The sequence below is a fragment of the Plecotus auritus genome (genome assembly GCF_963455305.1).
Source record: "Plecotus auritus genome assembly, chromosome: 6".
Taxonomy (NCBI): Eukaryota; Metazoa; Chordata; class Mammalia; order Chiroptera; family Vespertilionidae; genus Plecotus; species Plecotus auritus.
The window spans coordinates 97,211,491-97,227,684 of NC_137773.1; positions in this window are offsets into that span (position 1 = coordinate 97,211,491).

Sequence of the window (16,194 nt, forward strand, 5' to 3'; positions counted from 1 at the left end):
GTTCATGGGAGGGTAAGGCTTGGAGAGGCTGTGCTTGGCCCCATTCAACAGTTTCCCAGCTCTAGTAGGACATGCTCAGTCTTATCCAAGGTGAAGGCCTGGGTCCCCAGTCTCACCCTTGCAGTCCAGCCTGTTCGGGGAACCTGCCTGCCCCCCACCCCCCACCTCTCACAGCCCTGTGATTCCTTTTGTCTCACAGGAGAAAGCCACATGCTTCGGCTGGGTATTTGAACTATTCCTAGGTCTCTGCTGACGCCAGGCTGCCTCCTCTGCCTGGAAGGCCCCTCCCCCATTTACACCTGGAGAACTCCCTCAAAACCTAAGCTTTGGGGGAAGATGCTGAGATCATCTTGGGATGTCTTGAGTGTAACAGGCCTGGGTAGGGGTAAGGGAAGGGGAGCAAAATACCACACCAGAAATCCCAGAAGAGGACTTCCCCTGCACCCTCTTCGACTTGCCTACCTGCTCCTTTCAGCACTTGTGGGAAGCTGACCCCAGGCGTGCAGCAGTTTCTACAAGGAGCGCCTCAGACTTGCCAGGACAGACCCCGGAAGAATGGAGTGGGCTCGGGTGGTACTGATGGGGGTGAGGGGGTGGGGTGTGGGGCTGGGAAAACCAAAACAGTGATATGAGAGGCTGAAAAGCAAATGCAGAGCGAGTAAGGGAAAGAGAGAGAGAGATGACACCGAGGGGCAGAGAGGGTTCCAACCAAACAAGGCTTGGGGACGTTCGGTGATTAGGGCTCCATGACGTGTGATTCGTGCACAGGGCTGTCCCCCTCTGGGCCTCAGTTTCCCTCTGTGACGTGAAGCTGACCCCTGCGCCTCCCTGGCAGGACTGAGTGTCCATGGTCAGCCAGGGCCTGGCACACAGCAAGTGCTTCATAAATGCACACTGTGGTCCGTGAGGCCATTGTAGGAGCACGCGTGCAAAACAGGTGCTGGTGCCCTGGCGGGGAGCTCAGCTGGTTGAAGTGTGGTCCAGTTGCACCAAGGTGGAGCGCTCAGTGCAGGTCAGGGCACATACAAGAATCCACCAACGAATGCATCAATAAGTGGAACAACAAATCAACCATTTCTCTCTCTCTCTCCCTCTCTCTCAAAAAATCAATAAATAAAGATTAAAAAGCAAAACAAAACAGGCACTGGAACAGGATGTGGAGTGGCGAGGGTGGGGGCTGGGGACACCCCAGCGGACTCTTTCCGGGCAGCGAGCATGTGAGGTCCCAAAGTCTGCCTCCTCAGCTGACCTACTTCCTGCCTGGCCCAAACTTTCTGGTGCAACCCTCCCTCCACCCGCCCCCAAGACACACACACCAGGAATCCACACAGCTGGTCTCAGGAACTGAACTGACCACTTCCACCCCCAGCAATTTGGGCCTTGATGACTCACACTCAGTTGTCCCCACTCCTCCCCACAAAGAGGGCTGAAGCGGGGAGAGGCTGGCAGAGTCCCAAACCCGGAACACAAGGAGGTCATGGCCCATCGGGAGCATCACAGAGGAGAGCCAAATGCCAGCTTTAACTTCCAGGCAAATGAAAACACGCCCTTAACAAGAAAAATATGAATAAGTGTGTGAGTGGTGAGATAAGGAGATGTCGGTTCTCGTCTTCTTGAAGGAGAGACTTCAGTCAAGAGACAAAGTGCAGCAAAAACACACTCAGGACAGTGAGACAAGGAAGGGCTCAGCATAGAGAAGCAACAAGAGAGCCCAAGAGGGACTGCTTTGGCTCGCTGGGAAGTCAGAGAAAAGGGGGCCTTGGAGACAGGTTCAGGGGGGAGCCCAGGACGAGCTGCTGCTGCCCACTGCTCCCTCAATTGCAAGTCTTGTGGGGTCCCTTAGAGGAAAGAAGGGGGAAAGGGCATAGGTCAGGCATGCTCCCCTGTGGGGGAGTGCATGATGGGGTATTGCATTGAGGGTATTTCTCTCTCTTGCAGGCAGGAATCCTAGGGGAGGTCTCAGGGGAGGGTCTCAATAGTCATCTGCTTTTTAGGTGTGTCCTTTTAGGGTTGTGGTCTCCTCTTATTGGTCAGCACCAGGGGCCATTAGTCATTGAAGCTGGTCCTGAGGCAGGCATTGCTGCTTCTCTGGGCCTGGAGCTAAAATACAACTGAAGCTTAGATGTTATCTTCAGGGAGGAAAAGTCAGGGTGTCTAAACCGCATAACCAGCAATATGCTAAGGGAGGGAGGTTTTCCTGGGAGTGAGGTCCTTCTTTTCCCACTTGCTAGGCCCAGGGCTTTCCACCCTTAGGACCTTCTTTACCTGGCCCATCGTCCTTGCTCTGCTCATGTCCGCCTGTCTACAATTGGACGTTTTTTGAAACAATTAGACTCAGTCACAATATTGACAGAAGATACCTGTGATGCATTTAACTGACCAAGGAATAGCTTTCAGAACATGTTCAGGCTCTCAGACACAGTAGAAGAAAGGAAAGGAACCAGACAGAAAAATGAACAGATGGCATTATTTCCTGAACTGCCATAACAATGACCACAAACTGGATATCTTTAAAAAACAGTCCTGGCCCTAGCCAGTGTGGCTCAGTTGGTTGAGTGTCATCCTGTCCACCAAAAAGTTGCCAGTTCGATTCCCAGTCAGGGCACGTGCCCAGGTTGCAGGCTTGATTCCCTCTCTCTCCTTTTCCCTTCTCTCTCTAAAAAAATCAATGAAAACATTAAAAAAACAACACAGTCCTTGACCTGATAGGGCAGCTCAGTTGGTTAGAGTGCCATCCCCATATGCCAAGGTTACAGATTTGATCCTGGTTGGGCACATACAAAAATCAACCAATGAATGCATCAATAAGTGGAAAAACAAATCTCTCTCTCTCTCTCTCTCTCTCTCTCTCCCCCAAAAAACAAAACAAAGACAACAGTAACAAAGAAACCGGTCCTGCAGGCCAGAAGTTGAAAATCAAAGTTCAGTGGGGCTGGAGGCTGTGAGGGGAATCGGTTCCAGGCCCCTCTCCTGGCTTCTGGTGGCTTCCAGTAATCCTTGGTGTCCCTTGGTTTATGGCCACATCACTCCAATCTCTGCCTCTGTTTTTAGGTGGCCTTCTTTTAAGGACACCATTTATTGGATTTAGAGCCTACCCTACTCCAATGTGACCTCATCTTAACACAAAGAATTATATCTGGCCTGATCTGGTTTGGCAATGTGGATAGAGCGTTGGCCTATCCACTATGAAGGGTCCGAGGTTCGATTCAGATCAAGGGCACATGCCCAGATTGTGGGCTCGATCCCCAGTAGGGAGCATGCAGGAGGAAGCCGATCAATGATTCTTTCTCATCATTGAAGTTTCTATCTCTCTCTCCCTCTCCATTCCTCTCTGAAATCAATAAAAATATATTTAAAAAAATAAAATAACACTTTAAAAAAGAGAACATGGGTCATTAAATACTTTTTAAAAAAGAATTATATCTGCAAAGACCCTAAAGGTCACAATCTGAGGTGCCAGGTGGATGCTGGAATTTGATTCTAATGATTCTGTTTTCTTTATTCTATACTTTATTGATCATTTCTCTAATCTTTATTATTTCCTTCCTTCTACTAGCTTTGATTTTAGTTCACTCTTCTTTTCCTCAGGTTATTGATCTGAGATCTATTTTTAAAAATATTTTTATTGATTTCAGAGAGGAAGGGAGAGGGAGAGAGAGAGAGAGAAACATCAATGATGAGAGAGAATCATTGATCAGCTGCCTCCTGCACTTCCCACACTGGGGATTGAGCCTGCAACCCGGGCATATGCCCTGACTGGAAATCGAACCATGTCCTACTGATTCACAGATCAATGCTCAACCACTGAGCCATGCTGGCCGGGCTGAGATCTTTTTCAATGTAGCAAGTTATAGCTACCAACTTCTCTATGAGCACTGCCTTTGCTGCATCCATAACTTTTAGTGTGTTTTAGTTTTCAATCATCTCTAAATATTTTATAACTAGAGGCCTGTTGCACGAAGATTCATGCAATAGGCCTTCCTTCCCCTGGCTGCTGGCACCGGTTTTCCTCTAGCACCCAGGACCCAGGCCTTCGCTCCGGCCACAACAGAGAAGCCAAGCCTCTTCAGTCTTCGCTCCAGCCGGAGCCTACAGTCTTTGCTCTGTGCCTGTGTATGCAAATTAACTTTCCATCTTTGTTGGGCTAATTTGCATACTCATGCCTGATTGGCTGGTGGGCATCATGGAGGTATGGTCAATTTGCATATTTCTCTTTTATTAGTGTAGATTTCCTTTGTGATATCTTCTTTTACTCAACATTTGAGTGTGTTGTTTAATGTCCACATATTTGTGAACATTCCAGTTTTCCTTTTGCTATTAATTTCTAGCTTTATTTTACACTCTTTCTGCCCCTTTCTCTGTCTCTCTCTCCTCCTCTGGGATTCTCATAATGTGTATATTGGTCCTCTGGATGGTGCCCCATAGTCCCCCTTTGGACTCAGTTAACTTTTTGTCATTTGTTTTTCTTTCTGGTTTTCAGACTTGATAATTTTGATTGTCCTGTCTTAAGATTTGATGATTTTTATTTTATTGTAGTGGGAGAGGATTTTTTGTATAATTTATATCTTTTAAAGTTTATTGAGTGTTTTTTCTTCTGTAACATATGGTCTATACATGAGGATGTTCCATGAATACTTGATAGCAATGTATATTCTGCTGTTGCCACATGGAATCCTATCTAATAAAAGAGTAATATGCAAATTAACCATCACTCCGCTACACCCACAAGCCACGCCCACCAGCCAATCAGGAGCGAATATGCAAATAAACCCAACCAAGATGGCTATGGCCACAGAGAGCAGGAGGGAGGCTTGGGTTTCCCCGGCAATGGAGGAAGCCAAGCTTTCCACCTGCTCTTGCCAGCCTAGGCCTCCACTCAAGGCTACAAAGTTTCAATGATAGAAGATACATAAACCCAAACAGAAATGGCGGCAGCCACGGAGCTGGAAAGAGCAGGAGGCTAGGGTTGCCCCTGGCGATGGAGGAAGCCAAGTTTCTGCAGCCCTGGCCAGCCCAAGCCTCCGCTTAAGGCTACAAAGTTTCAATTATAGAAGATACATAAATCCCAACAGAAATGGCTGCCGCCACGGAGCAAACAGAAGGCTTGGCTCCGCTCTAGGCTACAAAGTTTCAATTGTAGAAGATAAATAAACCCCAGATCCCAGGGCCTCAGCATGGGTTGCCAGGGGGCGTGGCCGGCCTGCAAACCACCACAGGCCCCTCGCCCAGGCCGCCCCACACCCCAAGGGAACCCCCACCCTGATCCGGGACACCCTTCAGGGCAAACCAGCTGGCCCCCACCCATGTACCAGGCCTCTATCCTATCTAATAAAAGAGTAATATGCAAATTAACCATCACTCCGCTATGCCCACAAGCCACGCCCACCAGCCAATCAGAGTGAATATGCAAATAAACCCAACCAAGATGGCTACGGCTACAGAGAGCAGGAGGGAGGCTTGGGTTTCCCTGGCAATGGAGGAAGCCAAGCTTTCTGCCTGCCTTTGCCGGCCTAGGCCTCCACTCAAGGCTACAAAGTTTCAATGATAGAAGATAAATATAGCCCAACAGAAATGGCGGCAGCCAGCCACGGAGCTGGAAAGAGCAGGAGGCTTGAGTTGCCCCGGGTGATGGAGAAAGCCAAGCTTTCCGCACACCCTGGCCGGCCCAGGCCTCCGCTTAAGGCTACAAAGTTTCAATTATAGAAGATACATAAATCCCCCCAAAAAAGGCTGCCGCCACGGAGCAAGCAGAAGGCTTGGCTCCACTCCAGGCTACAAAGTTTCAATTGTAGAGATAAATAAACCCCAGATACCAGGGCCTCCGCTTGGGTCACCAGGGGGCATGGCCAGCCTGCAAACCACCACAGGCCCCTTGCCCAGGCCGCCCCATGCCCCAAGGGAACCCCCACCCTGATCCGGGACATCCTTCAGGGCAAACCAGCTGGCCCCCACCTGTGCACCAGGCCTCTATCCTATCTAATAAAAGAGTAATATGCAGATTGACCATCACTCCAACACACAAGATGGCCAGCAGGGGAGGGAAGTTGGGAGGGACCAGGCCTTAAAGGGAGGGCAGTTTTGGGCGATCAGGCCAGCAGGGGAGGGCAGTTGGGAGGAACCAGGCCTGCAAGGGAGGGCAGTTGGGGGCGATCAAGCCTGCAGGGGAGGGAAGTTAGGGGTGACCAAGACGGCAGGGGAGAGCAGTTAGGGGTGACCAGGCCTTCAGGGAAAGGCAGTTAGGAGGGACCCAGGCCTGCAGGGGAGAGCAGTTAGGGGTGACCAGGCCTGCAGGGGAGGGCAGTTAGGGGTGACCAGGCTGGCAGAGGAGGGCAGTTAGGGGTTACCAGGCTGGCAGGTGAGCAGTTAGGCATCAATCAGGCTGGCAGGGGAGTGGTTCGGGGGTGATCAAGCTGGCAGGCAGAAGCAGTTAGGAGCAATCAGGAAGGTATGCAGGCGAGCAGTTGGGAGCCAGCAGTCCTGGATTGTGAGGCCCAGTGGGACATCCCTCGAGGGGTCCCTGATTGGAGAGGGTGCAGGCTGGGCTGAGGGACACACACACCCCCGTGCACAAATTTCATGCACCGGGCCTCTAGTCCTATCTAATAAAAGAGTAATATGCAGATTGACCATCACTCCAACACACAAGATGGCTGCCCCCATGTGGTCAAAGATCCTGCCCCCATGTGGACACAAGATGGCCACCACAAGATGGCCAGCAGGGGAGGGCAGTTGGGAGGGACCAGGCCTGCAAGGAAGGGCAGTTGTGGGCGATCAGGCCAGCAGGGGAGGGCAGTTGGGAGGGACCAGGCCTGCAAGGAAGGGCAGTTGTGGGCGATCAGGCCAGCAGGGAAGGGCAGTTGGGAGGGACCAGGCCTGCAAGGGAGGGCAGTTGGGGGTGATCAAGCCTGCAGGGGAGGGCAGTTACAGGTGACCAAGCCAGCATAGGAGGGAAGTTGGGGGCCACCAGGCCTGCAGGGGAGGGCAGTTAGGGGAAAACAGGCTGGCAGGGGAGCAGTTAGGCATCAATCAGGCTGGCAGGGGAGTGGTTAGTGGGTGATCAGGCTGGCAGGCAGAAGTGGTTAGGGGCAATCAGGAAGGCAGGCAGGCGAGCAGTTGAGAGCCAGCAGTCCTGGATTGTGAGAGGGATGTCTGACTGTCCCAGGATCGGGCCTAAACGGGCAGTTGGACATCCCTTGAGGGGTCCCAGATTGGAGAGGGTGCAGGCTGGGCTGAGGGCCCCCCCCATGCATGAATTTCGTGCACTGGGCCTCTAGTGTTCTATAAATGTCTATTTGGTCTAGCTGGTTTATAATGTAGTTCAATCCTCTGTGTCCTTAATATTCTGTTTAGATGTTCCATCCATTATTAAAAGTGCAGTATTGAAGTCTCTGACTCCTACTGCAGAACTATTTATTTCTCCCTTCAACTCTCTTCAATGTTTGCTTCCTATATTTTGGGGCTCTGTTGTTTGGTGCATAGATGTTTATATATGTACACAGCTTTGAGTTACTGTCTAGTGTCCTTTCATTTCAACCTGCAGGACTCCTTTAGCATTTCTTGCAAGGCAGATATAATGATAACAAACTCTCTCAGTTTTAATTTATCTGAGAATATCTGGATTTCTTTCTCATATTTTAAAAAATGTATGGCTGGATATAGAATTCTTGGTCAACAGTTTTTTTTTCTTTCAGTACTTTAAATATGTCATCCCACTGCCTTCTGACTTCCAAGGTTTCTGGTGAGAAATTGACTGTTAATCTCATTGAGGATCCCTTGTACATGATGAGTAGCTTTCTCATGCTGCTTTTAAGTTTCACTCTTTCTCTTTGGCTTTCAACACTTTGATTACAATGTATCACAGTATGGGACTCTTGGAGTATATTCCAAATGGACTTCATTGAGCTTCTTAGATGTGTAGATTTATAACTTTCATCAAATGTTTTGGCCATTATTTTTCAAACTAGTAGCCCTGCGCACGAATCCGTGCACCAGTAGCTCTCTGATGGGCCTGGCTGCTCTGCGCCCACTGCCCAGAGGCTCTCGGCAGCCCAGAGGCCCATTCGCGGCTGGGCATGGAACACTTGCCACGTTGCCGTGGTGACAAAGCAAGCATTCTGCCAGGCTGCTCACGCTGCCCACTCTCGGCAGCCGCCCCCCACCCGCCCAGGACTGGGGGACTCTGGTGGGGCTGAGAGGACTGGGCGCCACCATCTTATGGCTATGGGTGCCGCCATCTTTGTGACGGAGTGATGGTTAATTTGCATATTACCCTTTTATTAGATAGGATATTCTTTCTGCCCCTTTCTCTGTCTCCCTCTTCTCCTCTGGGATTCCCATAATGTGTATGTTGGTTCTCTGGATGGTGCCCCATAGGCCTTTTGGATTCAGTTAACTTTTCTTTCTTTTTTTCTTTCTTTCTTTTTTTTTTTTTTGGAGACAATCCTGTTTATTATCGAGGACTAAGAAATGAATTCTGGAGATGCTGTCTGTGTACAAGTGGGGATGAGCTACTAAAGAGGGGTGGGGTGGAGAGGAGAGACAATAACACACACCTTTATTCTGAGTGAGCTCCAGTTCTTCTTTTCAACACTGACCCAAGGAGAGACAGCCACCCTTTTCACTGAGGCTGCAGGAGAATGGAAACCTCACCCAATTTATCAGGGCAGGCTGAGCAAGAGCAGGCTGAGCAAGAGGCTATTTTAAGCTGATGCAAGAGGCCACTTGTGGCCCATTGGGAGCCCCAATCCCAAGCACAGAGTGGGTGCCGGAGGTGGTCCGTGGTTGCTGATGGTGCCTGGTGGTTCTGGTCTTTAGGTCTCGGGCTTCTGATCCTCAGTGATAAGCTTGTCAGTCGAATACAGTTGGCCCATGTGGACCTGTCGATGAATCATTTCCAGGACTCTTGGCTTTATTCACTAGCGTCTGAATTTCTACAGGATCTTTTATATTCTTATTTTCTCTGAAGGCATCGCTTATCCTCCTGATAGCATAAGTTCTGTAATTGTAGGCGCTGAAATGCTTGCTCTCTCTCAACATCTCTCGGTACAGATCTAATGTGTGGCTGGAGGCTGTCATTTTGGAAAGAAAAAAGTAAGTGGGTCATCTTCGTGGAGGTCCCGAGTTTAACCCGATCACACAGTTTCAGCCTGTGCAAAACCACACATGACCCCAAATGCAGTGTGGTTTGGTCTTGCCAGCGGGCCGGGCCTCTGCCTGGGCGAGCAGCGCCCCCGCCTCGGGCCGCAGGGGACAGAGCCATGCGTCATCGCTCCAGACTTCGGAGGCCAGCGCAGTTAACTTCTAATCATTTGTTTTTCTTTCTGGTTTTCAGACTTGATAATTTCAATTGTCCCATCTTCAGGTTTGTTGATTTTTTTTTCTTCTGCCTGATCAAATCTATTGAACTCTTCTAGTGAATTTTTCATTTCAGTTATTGTACTTTTCAGATCCAGAATTTCTGTTTGGTTTCTTTTAATCATTCTCTTGGGAATATTTCTTTCAGGGGTGCTGGGTAGGTAGGTATTTGTTATTTTATTATTGACTAGAGGCCCGGTGCACAGAATTCGTGCACTTGCGGGGGGGGGGGTCCCTCAGCCTGGCCTGTGCCCTCTCACAGTCCAGGATCCTTGGGGGGATTTCTGACTGAGGGCTTAGGCCCACTAAGCCATAAGTCAGACATCCTTAGCATTGCCATGAAGGCGGAAGAGGCTTCCACCACTACCGCTATGCTCGCCAACCATGAGCTCGGCTTCTGACTGAGCAGCGCTCCCCCTGTGGGAGCACACTGACCACCAGGGGTCAGCTCCTGCATTGAGTGTCTGCCCCCTAGTGGTCAGTGCACATCATAGGGACCGGTCATTCCACCATTCAGTCATTTGCATATTAGCCTTTTATTATATAGGATACTTTTTTGTATGCCTGAAATGTTTCATAGCAAAAAATAAAACTGACAGGAGAAGGTTTGGTGATTTCTCAACACATTAAACTTAAAATTACTACATGACCCAGCAATTCTACTCCTTGGATATATATATATATATATATATATATATATATATATATATATATATATATATATCTCCAAGAGAACTGAAACAGCTTTTCAAACGAAAACTGTACACACATGTTTATAGCAGGACTATTCACAATAGCCAAACGAAAATATAAATATTGTATGATTTCATTTACATGATGAAATGTCCAGAACAGGTAAATTCATAAAGACAGGAAGCAGATGAATGTTGTCCAGGGGCTGAGGGAGGAGGGATGGGCAGTGACTGTTAATGGGAACAGAACTTGAAATGGAGATAATGTGTTCATCTCATCGGGTTTTGTAAGGCTTGCATCTTCAGCACCTGACACACAGTAGGGGCTCAAAAATTTCCCCCTAGTATGTATTTCTTTGCCACACTCTGCTGCAGGAATAGATGTGCCCCACCACCACTACCACACCATACACTGCTAATGATGTCTCTGTGAATTTCATGGCCTTTGTCTGGACCACACCTTCCTGTAAGGATCTAATGTCCTAACCCTCAGTCCATGTAAATGTGACATTATTTTGGAAAAGAGTCTTTGCAGATAGAATTAAGTTAAAGATCTTGAATGAGCCCTGGCCTGTATGGATCAGTGGTTGGAGCATTAGGCCGTGCACCAAAGGGGTGTGGGTTCAATTCCCAGTCAAGGGCATGTATCTGGGTTGCAAGTTCAATCTCCAGCCCTGGTTGAGGTGTGTGCAGGAGGCAACAAGTTGATGTGTCTCTCTCACATTGATGTTTCTCTCTCTCTCCCTCTCCCCCTCCTTCCTTCCACTCTCTAAAAAAAATATTTGTTCAATGGAGAAAATATCCTCAGGTGAGGGAAAGAAAAAGATACTGAATGAAATCATTCTTGGATTTACAGTGGGCCCTAAATCTAGTGATAGGTGTCCTTAGAGAGAGAAGAGGAGTGATAAACAGGGAAGAGGAGAAGCCATGTGAAAACAAAGGTAGAAACTGGCATGATGCAGCCACAAGCCAAGAATGCCTGGAGCCACAAGAGCTGGTAGAGGCAGAAGGACCCTCCCTAGAGCCTTCAGGGGGAGCATGGCTCTGCAGACCCTGGATTGCAAACTCGTGGCCTCCAGAACTGTGAGAGAACACATTCCTGTCATTTTAAAGCCATCCAGTTTTTGGAAAATTGTTACAGCAGCCAAATGAAATGAAAATACAGGCGTATCTCATTGCATTTCACAGATACTGTATTTTTTACAGAATGAAGGCAAGACCCTTCTCCAGCGGGAAAAAAATATATACAACTTGCTGAAGGCTCAGATGATAGTACATTTTAGCAATAAAGTATGTACTTTTTTTTTAGACATAATTCTATTGCACTCTTAATACTCTACAGTATAGTATAAACATAAATTTTATATGCACTGGGAAGTGAAAAGATTTGTGTGACTTGCTTTATTGCAGTAGTCTGGAACGGAACCTGCAATATCTTTGAGGTATGTCTGTGGTGACACTGGGGCTTGGTTCTTGAGAAGAACACAGAGCCAGACACAGACACTCCAGCCTGTGTGGTCAGGATGGGGCCACAGGAAGGCCCTCAGCCTCAAAGAAGCTGGGAGAGAGCAGGGAAGGCTTATGGGAACATGGACATCAAAGCTGGGATTGAAGAGAGAAATGGGAGCTTGTCAGCAGGGGCCACCTTTCCAGACTCGCCCAGGCATACCTGAACCCACCTCTGGCTGAAGCTGAGACCTCATTGCCCAATCGCCTACAATAATAGCTATTATTCTAAAATATTAAGGCTGTAGCTCTAATCAAGCCTCATCTATTCAGTGCTGCCCTATAAGGGGTAATACTGAGAAACTGTTTGGAAATGTTAGAAAGAAACAATAGTCTCAACATGGAGTCGTTCATTTTAAGTCCCACCAAGACTTATTACCGAACCTAATTATAGTTTCAGGCTCTCCCAGGAGTGGAATTCCAATCAGCCTGGAATTTCCTGGTCCACACTAGGGAGGTTTTCTGTCTGGCGAGACCCCCTGCCTTCCCCTTGGGGAAGGTGACCTTGCCTGAACATCATCCACTCTTCTAACTTTCTTGTCTCTCCCCATTTCTGCCTGTGAAAGCCTCCCATTTTGTAGTTTGTTTCTCGGAGCACTTTCCTGTTTACTAGATGGGATGTTGCCCGATTCATAACTCGTTCAATAAAGCCAAGTAGACCTCTAAATTCACTTGGTTGGATTAAAAAAATTTTAAATTATTTTTAGAGAGGAAAGGGGGGGGGGAGAGAGAGAGAGAGAGAGACATTGATTTGTTCCACTTATTTATGCGTTCATTAATTGTTTCTTACTAGTATATGTGCCCTGACGGGATCGAACCCAAACCTTGATGTATCGGGCCAACACTTGAACCAATCAGCTACCTGGCCAGGGCTGAATTTTTGTTTTTAACGGCAATAGAACAGCAGTTCTTGTCCCTCAAATTTGTAGATTTTAAAATAATTTGCTTTTTGGACTCTTCCAGATCCCCTGCCATGAATGTGTTTGTCTCAAGTTACGAGAAACAAACATTAAAAGTGGGTTTTTGTGTGCTGTGTGCATTTAATGAGGGTGAAATAGCCAAGTGGTGAGGGAAAATTCTGGGAGGTTTGGGGCTGAGCCAGGTGGAGGGAATGGCCTGACCCCTGGCCTCTGGCTCTGTTTACCTCCACCCTGGGTTGGCCTCCAGTAAGAATGCAGAGTCCTGGCCCGCTGAGCTCATTGCTGGCTGGCTGCCTGCAGCCTGCCCACCCCCCTCCCCCCTCCCCCCACTCCTCCCAGCTTGGCCACAGGACTGGCAATGAAGTCATCAGCTAAAGATGTTTCAAAGGGGAGCCAAGCGGCCTGGCTGCCAGCAATGCAGAATTTGGTGAAGTGGAGCCAATATCCCCCTTTCCTGTCCCCAGGGATTTCCCAGGCCCTCCCTGGTGCTGTGTCCCCTTGAGAAGTTCCAGGAATAAAATGATCTAATGTGGATGGAAAGGGGGCCACATATGAAACCTGACAAGCTCAGGGGAGGCCTTACAAACTCAGAGACCAAAACTAACCACACAGGATGGTCTGAAATGACAACTTCTTAACTAAAAGTGAGTCATGGCAGGAAGTCATGTCCCAGGCCAGTATCTTCCTTGACAAAAGTCAATCTTCACCTTCACTGAGCCTGTCCATTGTCTTTTTGCATCTCTGATAACATACCTTTGGAATGTCAGAGAAATCCCCTCAGAATACAATCTCTCACCAGAGCAGGAGACCATAGAACCCCGCAGTGCTGTCTTGTTCCCCGCATACCATCTCTATGTGCTGTAAATGTTTGTTGTTGTTGTTTTTTTAACATATCTTATTGATTTTTTACAGAGAGGAAGGGAGAGGGATAGAGAGTTAGAAACATCAATGAGAGAGAAACATCGATCAGCTGCCTCCTGCACATCTCCTACTGGGGATGTGCCCGCAACCAAGGTACATGCCCTTGACTGGAATTGAACCTGGGACCTTTCAGTCCACAGGCCTACGCTCTATCCACTGAGCCAAACCGGTCAGGGCTATGTGCTGTAAATGTTAATTGTTAACTGTCCTGCACCCTCCAATGTAAAAGAAGTATTTGTTTCTCCATTTCCTCCAGACTCAGAGATTTCCCTGCTTTATTCCCACCTCCCTAATCTACCACCATTGGATTTCATGTAGCCCCCTTATGTCTACTCCTTTGACTGTAACGTACAAAATAAACTGCAAAAGTACCTTCTCCTGAGCACTTTCTCAATCATTTGAGAGTTTTACCTCCTGACAGCTGTCATCACTTTGGCTCAAATAAATTAATAAAATTCTCTACAGGTTTGGACATTTCTTGCACTGACAGTAATTTCTGGTCCTGAGGGTTAAGTGACAGATGCCCACTCATGAGGCAGCAGTTTCACAGTGGAATACTATACAGCAAGGAAAAGGACAGATCCCCCAGCAGGTTACAAAGAACACTCATGGAGGTGATGTTGAGTGAAAGATACCAGACAGAAAAGAAGGCATCGTTGGTTCCGTTGCATCATTTTCAGAAACAGGCAAATCCATCCGTGATAACAGAAGTGGGCATGGCTGGTATCCAGGAGCACTGAGCATGATGGGAGAGAGCCCAGGGTGCTCCTGGGCTGGGTATGTTCTGGAACCTCATCCAGGAGGCAGTCCCATGGGCATACCATTGTACAATGTCATTGAGCTGAGCGTGAAGATTAGTCCTTTTTCCTTATGACATTTGCATCTCAATCAAAGTTTAACAATAAAAAGGCAGAGGCTGTGGGATACATTCTGGAGACTCCTCAGAAAGTAAAACAGCCCAGCCTGGGTGACTCAGTGATTGAGCGTCAACCTATGAACCAGGAGCTCAGGGTTTGATTCTCGATCAGGGCACATGCCTGGGTTGTGGGCTTGGTCCACAGGTGTGTGTGTGTGTGTGTGTGTGTGTGTGTGTGTGTGTGTGTGTGTGCGCGCGCGCGCGCAGGAGGCAACTGATCAATGATTCTCTCTCATCATTGATGTTTCTGTCTCTCACTCTCCCCTCCTCTCTGAAATCGATTTATATATATATAAACATAGGCTCTGGCCCATGTTGCTAAGTGGTTAAAGCATTGCCCCATGCACTGACGGCTCTCAGGTTCAATTCCTGGTCAAGGGCATGTACCTGAGTTACAGGTTTGATCCCCAGCGCCAGTCAGGGCACGTGAGGGAGGCAACCAATCGATGTGCCTCTCTCACATTGATGTTTCTCTCTCTCTTTCTCTCTCTCTCTCTCTCCCTCCCTCCCTCCCTCCCTTCCACTCTCTCTAAAAAAAAAAAAAAAAAATCAATGGAAAAAATATCCTCAAGTGCGGATTAACCAAAATAAAATAAGTAAAACATAGAATGATATTATGACCCAGCAATACCACTTCTGTGTGTATCCTCACAAAAAACGAAAACAGGTCCTCAAATATAGTATATGAATGTTAAGAGTAGCCCTATCCACAAATGCCAAACATTGGAAACAACCCAAATGACCACCAATGGATGAACGGATAAACAAATGAGCTGTATACAAAAAGGAACAAAGCCCGGACACATGCTACCGGACAATGTGGATGAACCTTTAAAACAGGCTGAGTGGCCGAAACCGGTTTGGCTCAGTGGATAGAGCGTCGGCCTGTGGACTGAAGGGTCCCGGGTTCAATTCCGGTCAAGGGCATGTACCTTGGCTGCGGGCACATCCCCAGTGGGGGGTGTGCAGGAGGCAGCTGATCGACATTTCTCTCTCATCGATGTTTCTAGCTTTCTATCCCTCTCCCTTCCTCTCTGCAAAAATATCAATAAAATATATTTTAAAAAAAATAAAACAGGCTGAGTGACAGAAGCAGACACAAAGGGCCACATAGTATGTGATTCCAATTATTTTCTTAAAACCTGTTTTTACTGATGCTTAGACAGAGAGGAAGGGAGAGGGAGAGAGAGAGAGAAATATGGATTGGCTGCCTCCTGCCTGCACTGAGCCCACAACCCAGGCATGTGCCCTGGCCAGGAATTGAACCTGTGACCTCTCCATGCATGAGACAATGCTCAACCAACTGAGCCACACCAGTTGTATGTGTGATATTGTTAGCATATATAGCAAGTTAGTATTAATAAAGGAAGGGAGCAAATGGAATCACACACTAAACCTAATCTACTGGGGAGTCGAATTGGACATTAAGCCTCATTCACTAGGAAGCCACAGTATTCACAGGTTCCCCAGGGGACAGCCACACCCTCCAGATGAGGGGATCTAACCCCAACCAGGCAGGAAGACGCTCCCCGTCATGAGCCAGGATCACCCAGGGGCAGGGATAAAGCCGCAGGGAAACTCCTTCGCTAGGCGCATGCACAGTAGAAACGTAGATGGCACAGGGGAGGTAGCACACGCACAGTAGACACCAGATGATGAGGTAGCAGAACTTGGGGGCAAGGGCAGTGGGAGCCAACGTGGGGACATAAAGGGGTGGAGTCTAGCCTGGGAAAATCTGGGGAAAGGATGGGTTTGGATGAGGGCAAAGAACTTTGGAAGGTCCAGGAAAGGGATTGGTCTGTGGGAGGGCCCAGCACAAGCCCATGAAGAATTAGGAAGAAGGTTAGATGGTTTGAAAGAGCCTGCTCATTCCCTCAAACCAAGA